General features: G+C 44.3%; 1 pseudogene; it reads left to right on the top strand.

Moving 5' to 3' along the window:
* The first annotated feature begins 4,818 nt into the window (after nt 1-4,818).
* On the top strand, nt 4,819-8,697 carry LOC121461076 (annotated as a pseudogene).
* The last annotated feature ends 836 nt before the right edge of the window (nt 8,698-9,533 follow it).

The raw sequence follows: 9,533 nt of genomic DNA, 5'->3' as shown, positions 1-9,533 counted from the left end.
GTGATGGGCCTAAAACTTATCTCAGTCTTAAACACAAATGATAATTTCAAATAAACACTGTTGGTGTCCATTCTACTAGAAAGAATAGGGTATTCTTCTATAATTCAGGGATTTCATTTTGAAAACAGCAACAGCATATTGACACTATAGTCAACAGCACATGAGAAATGCATGAGTTGTACATGAGCTATTTATAATTTTATAGATAGCCGTAAACTGCCTGCATCTTAGGTCCCTGTAAAGGGCGTGAGGCTAGCTCAGTCCTCATGCCCAGAAGGAACCTTGAACATGAACAACATGCAGATAGAGCCTGTCGTGCTAGAGCAGCGTTTCCTGTGATGTGTGCCTGAGAACTTTGTCCCTGTCGGGGCTCTGGGACCAAATAGAAACTGGTCCTTTAATAGGAACTAGAGCTGGGAATCTGCATCCTGGCTTTGGGAGTCGGTTACAGAACACACCCGAGAAGGTTCTGATCTTCCCTACAGACGAGTATCTGCCTAGGTTCATCCTGGGAAGTCCTTAACCAATTCTATCCAGAGAGAACTTTTCACAGGAAGTTGGCAAATGTTACACAGAGCAGTGTTAAAGATGGAAATCTCTGATCTACATTGGATATTTCTAAATAAAACGTGAATTTTACCCCACCCATTGTTGCATAACGTTTAACCCAATATCTTGGAAGGCCATAACAAGCATCTCTCTGTGAGTTCAGGGAAAGCCTTGGGAGAACTCAGTTTTCATAAGGGAGGTATAGAGACTATATTCTACAGACACACTGAGTATCAAACACAATATATACTGTCCAGAATTTCTTGTTGACTGGACCAGCTCAGTTCTCTGAGGTCTTCTTTTCCCTGCTCTAGCTTGTAGCCTCAGAGATGGACAGAATTGATATTGTCCCCACGTCCATGGGATCCCCTTGACTCTACCTCCTCTCCCCAGTCTGGGCTCCTACCTCATCTGAGAGACCTGAAAGTGATGCTGCAGCTTTTGGACCAAGTGCTTTTCCTGCATGACCATTTCCCTCTGCTTCTGCAGGAACTGAAAGCTTTCTTCCAATCTCTTGAGCTCCTGTTTAAGAGAAAATTGTGTTCTTTGTTGAGGGTTATAGACAGTCATACATATCTAAGCACAGAGAGAGGATCCCAATAACTTGCTGGTCAGCTAGACAGGTTAACAAAAGCATCTGGAGAAGTAAGAAACCCCAGTTTGTGGGAGAGACTGACAGGAACACAGTGGTCTGCGCTAGAAAATGCACATGTTTAGTGCACCCCAACACCCATATCCTTATACTACACATACACACACACACACATGCAAACACACTTGTGTGCAATCACACTCAAAACCCACAAGGAGTGCATGTTAACGAAAGAGACGTCACAGAAAGAAACATCATGGTCAATGAACAGTTGAGTTTAAAATAACCACACCAGTTTTTTTCAGAAAAGTCTCACAACTCAGGCATAATTCCTCAGAGATTAAATTATTGTGGGAAAAGTGATTGGCTTAGACAGACTACATTGAGCTGCTTGGAGAAATTCTTCTGCTTTAGGACCAAATCTCCCACCTTCCACCACCAACTTGTCAAAAGCCCCGAGAAGGTCATCCAGTCTTCCATACATTATATCTGCTGGATGGGAGAACTGTCCAGCACCACGACTAGAAATCAGGGCTGACAAGATGCTACTCAGGATTCTGTCTCTGTGAACCAAGAATTCAGAGAAAGCAAAGAGAACATTGGGATGCAGGCAGAAAAGAGAAGCCCACAGGCCACACAAACCCATGAGTATGAGAAGCACTCTTTTGGCAATGGCACAAGGATATCCACCGTGTAAACTGCTTCCCACCTGTGACCAAGCATGAACCCTGCCAATCAGAGAGCCTTAGGACCCAGAACCCACTTACACTAAACTCTGTTTCTAGAAAGCTACCGATCATAAATACATGTACATTTTTGATATATTATTGAACCATCTTCTTTACTAAATTGCAGCTTCACGGAGAGCAGAAAGGAAGGCTTGCCCATATTTCAATCCTCCATAAGACAAAAGGTTCCCAGAAGTCCTTGTGCATGGACACTGAAGGGAATGTTTGGAATATATGAGGTCCGTGGCTGGAAGGGAGTATGGGTGAGTAAGCTGATGTGTTAAACACTGGTAATTGGATGGGTAGAGAGGCAGTTAAATGGGCAAATGGTGCCAGAACTTATCCTGACTTGTAGCCGGCCCCTACCTGTTGTTGCTGGATTTTGAGGTAACTGATCTCTTCGTCTTGGTCATTAAGGATCAATTTCAAATCCTCCAGGTGGTACTTCAGCACGGTCCAATCATTCTGCAGTTTCCTTTCCTCCTGCCTCAGCTCATCCACCTTCTTCTTTAGCTGAGTCCTTTCCATCAGTAGTCTGCTGTGCAGATCCCTGCAGACAAACTCTGCATAGTAAGGCCCTGCAGGCCTCCTCCTGCTACCCCTAATTTCCTGGAACCGGCACCCCAAAAGAACTCATGTTTCCTGAAATACATAGCTAAGAGTCTGATAGATTCATGACAACTACACTCTGGAACCCAAATGAGAGAACACGTAATGCTAGAAATTATCAAACTGTAATGAAAACCCCTACACCTAAAAGGATCCATGTCACTTCAGTAGAAGGAGTAGTTCCCCAGCTGGCCTAACTCTATGGTAGTGGGGAAACATCAGCATGTAGTGGCAAACACCCTCAAAGTGAAGACAAGTTGCCCAAAGTGAGCATATTCTATCTACACTTCCTCAACACCCAAACCTGTAAAGAATGGGCCTGAGCTCCAGAAGTTCAAGGCTGTCTGACATTCCCCTGAGGCTGTAAAGACCTTTTCTATCTACAGGCTCCTGAGTCCTTAGGACAATGGTGGCAGGGGCTAACAGTCTCTTTCACACTTAGCAAAACTGAGTCCAAAAGACACAAGTTCAAGAGCTGTTTGCTAAGAAACAAAAAGTCTAGAACCAGAGTTGTGGACACTCCTTCCACAGAAAAAGGAATTCAAAGATGGCCATTTTAACAGTTTTGTGAACCATGTTGAGAAGGATACTTACCGATAGAAGACTGTTTCCTTCCTCAGCTCCTTGAAATTCTCTATGGTATCAGTGTTCTCTTTCTCGAAATTGTTTAGCTCCATCATATTCTGTTTGTGATCCAACTTTCCATTCTCATACAAAGCATTTGAATTTTGGTTCTTGTAGGGACTAGAAAACGTAAGAAAAGAACCCATGAACATAGACTTCAATGATCACAGGAGCTCAAGTCATATGCTGATCTACCCTATGCCAGTGGATGTAAAATTTTCTTTCCTATGTACTGGGACATCCTTGTAGTTTTATACTTGTTATTCTGTCCCCCAGGAAAGCAGAAGTTCCATGTGAGATGGGGAGTGCCCTGACTGCATGACCTCACTGATTAGGACTAGAAAGTCAGTCTAGTTCTCTATGCTACCAGGAGTCTTGGTCACATGTCTCCATATACCAGACATTGCAATGACATTTCTCCTGTTTCAGAACACTGATTCTGGGTCCTGGTTGACAATCACTGAAGAGTTAGAGCACATCATTCTGGTTTGGAGTCTTAAGAGAAGGGGAGTGATATAAACTCCCCTAGGGATTCCTAGGTGCCACCATGGTGAGCATGTAGGACACAAGCAGTCTTGCTTTAAGTGGGGCTCCCAGGGCTCAGCACTGGCATCTTCTGGACAGTGGGTGAAGGACATCATGAGTAACCACCACAGATCACTGGCTCCCAGAGTTTAGGAACTCACAAACCTCCAAATGTGTGTGTGCACACATGTTTACATGAGAGAGTGAGAGAGAAATGGCGAGCTATAGAAATGCATAGAGTGAGAGCATCGCCCATTGGATGCTAAAGATATGCACAGAGCTCTATTGTCAAAGAGTACAATAGACAAAACTAGAGAGAAGCTGTGATGAGCCCCAGCACTTCCAGTTAGACACTGAGATGTCCCAAGTCAAACCAGCGCCATCTAGCTGCTACCAGAGGCTTTAGGCACACAAGCACATGCAGGGAAAGTAGAGACTCACCACAAACTAAGAGAAGGTAGTTATATCTCATGCAAGCCACCTTTGCACGTCATCCCATATCCAAATACATGCTAGGAACTACACAGTACTGGCCTAAATCCCTGAGTTGTGTGATTAGGACCACAAGCCCTGCTTTTCATTTGGAGAGAGCAGAAAAGTTAGAGGCCACATCTGATTCCACCTCACATTTCATGTCTGTCTCTCCCCTGAGAAGAATTTAGGAATGAGGTTTGGAAAAGCCTCCTAGAAACCAAGACCTTCAAAGACAGAAGGTGAGGTTGACATTGCCTACAGCCACATGAAGTCTGAAACAATGGATACCTATTGTCCTTGGTGCCTTCAGTGAGGATCATCAGCTGGTCTTTCAGGTCATTTCTTTCCCTGGTCATCAGTTGCAGCTCTGTGGTCAGCCTCTCCTCTTCCTTCTTTATCTGCTTCTTGTTTAGGAGCACTGGGTGGGATGCTGGCTCCTTAGAGGATTCTGTGTGTAGGTAGTAAACAGGTAAAATTGTATAGCAAAAAGGCACAGGAGATTGACAGAATCCCAAAGAGAAAATTATATTGCAAGCCAGTAACAATTAAAATATATTAGGCCCGGTTGACAGCCCCCCTTTGTGCATCTGAAATCTCCCATCACTCTAGAGACGTGGCTATGTAAGCAGCCAGGGTTTTCCTCTGCCTCCCTATAATTCTTCAGGAGACTACTGAGACCACCTCTTCAGGAATATTCACAGAAGAATAGAATGCAGCATGGTCCAGAGTCCTGAAGCCTGCTTTGATTTAGAAGCAAGGACAAAAATGGCAGAGGGCAGAGGCACTCAGGTGTTAGGAAGAGGTGAGGTCTCATTGCTGGTTACTAATGGCCCATGACTGTGTCTTGGAAAATCAGGCAGGGCTCCATCATGGTCAAGAGACTCACCCAGTTTCCCATTGACAGCCCAGATCATTGAATCTGACACTCAGTCGCCATTCTCTGCCCTGGTCCCATAACTCTGACAGAAGTTTAGTCACCCTGTGATCTAACAGCCAACCTCAACTGCTGATTCAGATCCCTAAGGGGGTCACTGTCAGGGAAAGGAGGTCAGAGGAATTATGCTGAGCAGACTGCTGAACACTCTGAGGATGAAAGGTCTTGGCCAGGAGCACATTTGTCTCCGTGGGAACAGTGTTAGACAGCAACTGAACCTAAAGGCAACTACTACAGGTGTAGTGTAGTGATGTCTGACCAAATACGGGGGCACATTAGTCCGTCCCAGCCTCCTGCTGGTTTCTTTCTACTCTAACATTGAACCCCAAACTACAGTAAAGGTAAGAACTAAGTGGTGGTCCCAGTACAACAGCCTTGGCCTTCTCAGTCTTTGGCTTAGGAGATGGACAAACTAATGTCTGGGATTCCTTGACTTTCAGGAAGTATGATAATCAGTTATGTCCATTTACTCTTCTGAAGCTCCAGCTACTCCTCCCCATTACTGGAAATTCCACCTCAAGTGCACCTCCTTCAGAAATCTGACCTTCTCCTGCCCATGACTCACTTGGCCTTTTCCAGAAGTGAACGGCAGCTTCCTTCTGCCTCTCTCTGGTCTTTGGACCTTCTCCATTCTGTCTCCCAAATACGCGATGCCTCAGTCTTGAGAACATGACTGATGCTCTACCCTCTAGGGTTGAGGAATGTCCTAATGGCAGTTGGTGTTGCTACAACAAGGTGACATCACGGGATTCCTAGAGATCTCCAGGATACAATGGAATGTCCAGAGATGGGACCACTGATGTCATGGCTAACAGCCATCGCCACTCTGCTAACTAGCTTTCCTGAACTGACAAGAAGCTTAGCTTACCTTTCCAGGAACCTTTCTGGGAACACAGAGGAAGCCATTCAGCTCCTCCCCTTCTAAACCCGGTGTCCCCTTCACTTGACTGGAAGACCCATAACTTTTCCCATGTTAGTTAGTTCCCATTTTGAGAACTAAGCTAATATTTCAAAAGATTGCTGAGGTATGCCTCATTCCTCCTTAAAACCCTCTTTTCATCAATATGAGGAATTAAATATTCCCAAAAATCTACTTTAAGATGAACATAAATGATGAAAGTTCACCTTCCTCAATTCAGTGTTAGAAAGCACATTAAGGAAAATCTGTAGGCTTTTTACAGTTTGAGCCTTGAGAGAAGGGTGCAGTCATGGAAGCCACATGCTTAACTTTAGGAAATTGCCCCATGGATTACTAAGGATATAGAGAACGAACCCACCAGGGTGTTGGCAACAGTGTGATGATCAATTGGCAGAAGAATCTAACATAGTGGGTCCAGTAGTAGAAGAAAAATGCAGGACAGTTGCAGGCCTTGGTGAGTTACAGTGAAATTCTGGATAGCAGGAAAATACACTCAACAGATCTAGACATACCTCAGTTGGCAGTGTGGCTGACTAGCATGTAGCAAGTACTGGGTTCAATGACCGCTGCTGTCCTCACTGGCCTCGGTGGCCTCACTTGTAAATTTAGTACCTGTGAAGTAGAAGCAAGATGACCTAAGCTCAAGTTGAACCTGCAAAGTCAGTGTGAGGACAGCATGGGAGACATGAGACCCTGTCTCAACAAATAAAACACTAATCTTCCCTACCTCCAAGGCCTCACCTAACAATCCTTTCTGATTATTTTACAAAGAAGCAAAAAAGTAATCAAATGGAATAAAGAATGTATATTTAAGAAGAAAGTGTGGAATATCTACACATTAGAGTACTATGCGGTGGTAAAAAACAATGACTTCTCGAATTTTGCATGCAAATGGATGGAAATAGAAAACACTATCCTGAGTGAGGTAACCCAGACCCAAAAAGATGAATATGGGATGTACTCACTCATAATTGGTTTCTAGCCATAAATAAGGGTCACGGAGTCTACAATTGGTGATCCTAAAGAAGCTAAGTAAGAAGTTGAACCAAAGGAAAAACATATAGTTATCCTCTTGACTATGGGAAGTAGACATAATTGCCGGGGAGAAAATTGGGATCTTGGGGGTGGGGTGGGAAGGGAGTAAGGGGAGATGGGGAGAGAAAAGGGAGAAGGGGAGGATGGGGGGAACTTGGGGAAAAAGGAGGATTGGGATAAAGGAAGGTAGGATAGGGGAGCCCGGAAGCACAATTCTTAGTTAAGGGAGCCACCTTAGGGTTGGCAAGAGACTTGAACCTAGAGTGGCTCCCAGGAGCACAAGGCGAGGTCCCCAGTTAGTTCCTTGGGCAGCTGAGGATAGGGAACCGGAAATGACCCTAGCCTATAGCAATACTGACGAATATCTTGCATATCATCATAGAACCTTCATCTGGTGATGGATGGAGATAGAGACAGAGATCCACACTGGAGCACTGGACTGAGCTCCCAAGGTCCCAATGAGGAGCAGAAGGAGGGAGAACATGAGCAAAGAAGTCAGGACCACGAGGGGTGCACCCACCCACTGAGACAGTGGGGCTGATCTATTGGGAGCTCACCAAGGCCAGCTGGACTGTGACCGAAAAAGCATGGGATAAAACTTGACTCTCTGAGCATGGCGAACAATGAGGGCTGATGAGAAGCCAAGGATCATGGCACACTGTTTTGATTCTATTCAATGTGCTGGCTTTGTGGGAGCCTAGCCAGTTTGGATGTTCACCTTCCTAGATATGGACAGAAGGGGGAGGACCTAGGACTTACCACAGGGCAGGGAACCCTGACTGCTCTTTGGACTGGAGAGGGAGGGGGAGAGGAGTGGGAGGAGGGGAGAAGAATGGGAGGCGGGTGAGAAGGGTGGGAGGAGGGGGAGGGAAATGGGAGGCTGGGAGGAGGTGGAAACTTGTTTATTTTCTTCCTTTTCTCAATAAAAAAAATTTAAAAAAAAGAAAAGTAATAAAATAAAAAAGCAGAATTGTGAGGTAGATCTGAAGCTAGTGGATGATCTCTCCGGAATTAATCTGCTTGCTGCCTTTATAGGCATTACTTCTTCCATTCAATCCCCAGGAGTCAAAACTAAGTTCAGGGACAGGGAGAACCGAAGGTCTCATTCACTCATCCTGGTGGATGATGGCTGCATCAGAAAGACAACATTGATAATTGTCACTTGATGGGCAACTTTGAGAAGAAGTATGTAGTAAGGTTCACCCTTGTGTTCCATATCAACAGAGGAGCTATCAAGTTTGATGTGTGAGACACAGCTGGCCAGGAGAAGTTTGGGGCCTGCAGGATGGCCACTGCCTCCAAGCCTAGTATTCCATTATAATGTTTGCTGTGAGAACAAGATTTACTTGTGAAAACAAACCTAATTGGCATAGATAATAGGTATATGTGAGTGAAAATATCCCCATTGTGTTGTGTGGCTACAATATGTCTATTCAAGAGGAAAATGAACGCATAATTTCTTGTCTTCCATTTAAGGAAAAATCTTAAATTCAGAGACATTTCTGCTTAAGTAAGGACAACTTTGAAAAGCCCTTTTTCTGGCAAGCCAAAAAGCTCACTGGAGATCCTAACTTGGAGTTTGTTGTCATGCCTGCTCTTGCCCCACCCCATGTGAGCTGGTTATGGACCAACTTTGGCAGCACAGTGCACCTATGATTTAGAGGTTGCTCAAATGTCTGCCCTCCAGGATGAGGATGATGACCTGTGAGAAAGTGGGGATGGACACCTGCATCCTCAGAGGTCCAGCTTTGCAGCCAACTGTCCTGTGATGTCCCTGTGTGCCAGCTCACATAGCTATGCAGAATGCGTGATTTTCTTGGATGCTGAAGGAGATGAATGGGCTCCAGAGTAAATTTGAAAGTTAGAACAAACCTTAGCTTTGTTTAGATTGAATAAAACTATGTGGAATACAGATGTTTACTTCCTGAACTTCAATGATAAGGCTGTGTGGTCACAATGAAATATTCAGTGGTGAGATCTTGTTTGTTACTCTCATCCCTATTCCCGTTTTTTAGAAAGATAAAAATGTTTAAAATAATCCTAAAAAAATGGAAAAAGTCGGATCTCTATTGGTGAAATATGTCTTTAATCACAGTACTCAAAAAAAGGGGGGGGGTAGATCTCTGTGAGGTCAAGGCCAGTCTGGTCTACAGTGTGAGTGCCAGGACAGCCAAGGTAAATGGTGAGAGCCTGTCCCCTAAATAAATAAAGAAAGAAATAGGAGAAACGTAAGCTACGATATAGGGGCGGTTTGAGCTGTGTTGAACGAAATTTGAAGGTGTTAATGCTAAAATGGTTTCTATCATTTTGATAAAAGGTTATAGGAACTCAAATCTCAGAAGCAGAAATCACAATACCTAAGTTTCTGGGTGATACTTTCTGTCTCCAAATAGGCTGAAAGGAAATCAAAAAGGAAGATACTGTAGGTATTTTTACTCAGAATTTTACCAGAAGAGAACCCCAACATTTGATTTCTCAGCAACATTTTCCTAAAGGAAAGGAGTTCATAATGTATTTAGAATGCTTCTGGTTCGTTCCAGGCCT

Source organism: Microtus oregoni, unplaced genomic scaffold, assembly GCF_018167655.1.
Source record: "Microtus oregoni isolate MIOR12 unplaced genomic scaffold, Mior012 000000F_ref0000247, whole genome shotgun sequence".
Lineage (NCBI taxonomy): Eukaryota > Metazoa > Chordata > Mammalia > Rodentia > Cricetidae > Microtus > Microtus oregoni.
This window is presented reverse-complemented; position numbering and strand designations above follow the sequence as displayed.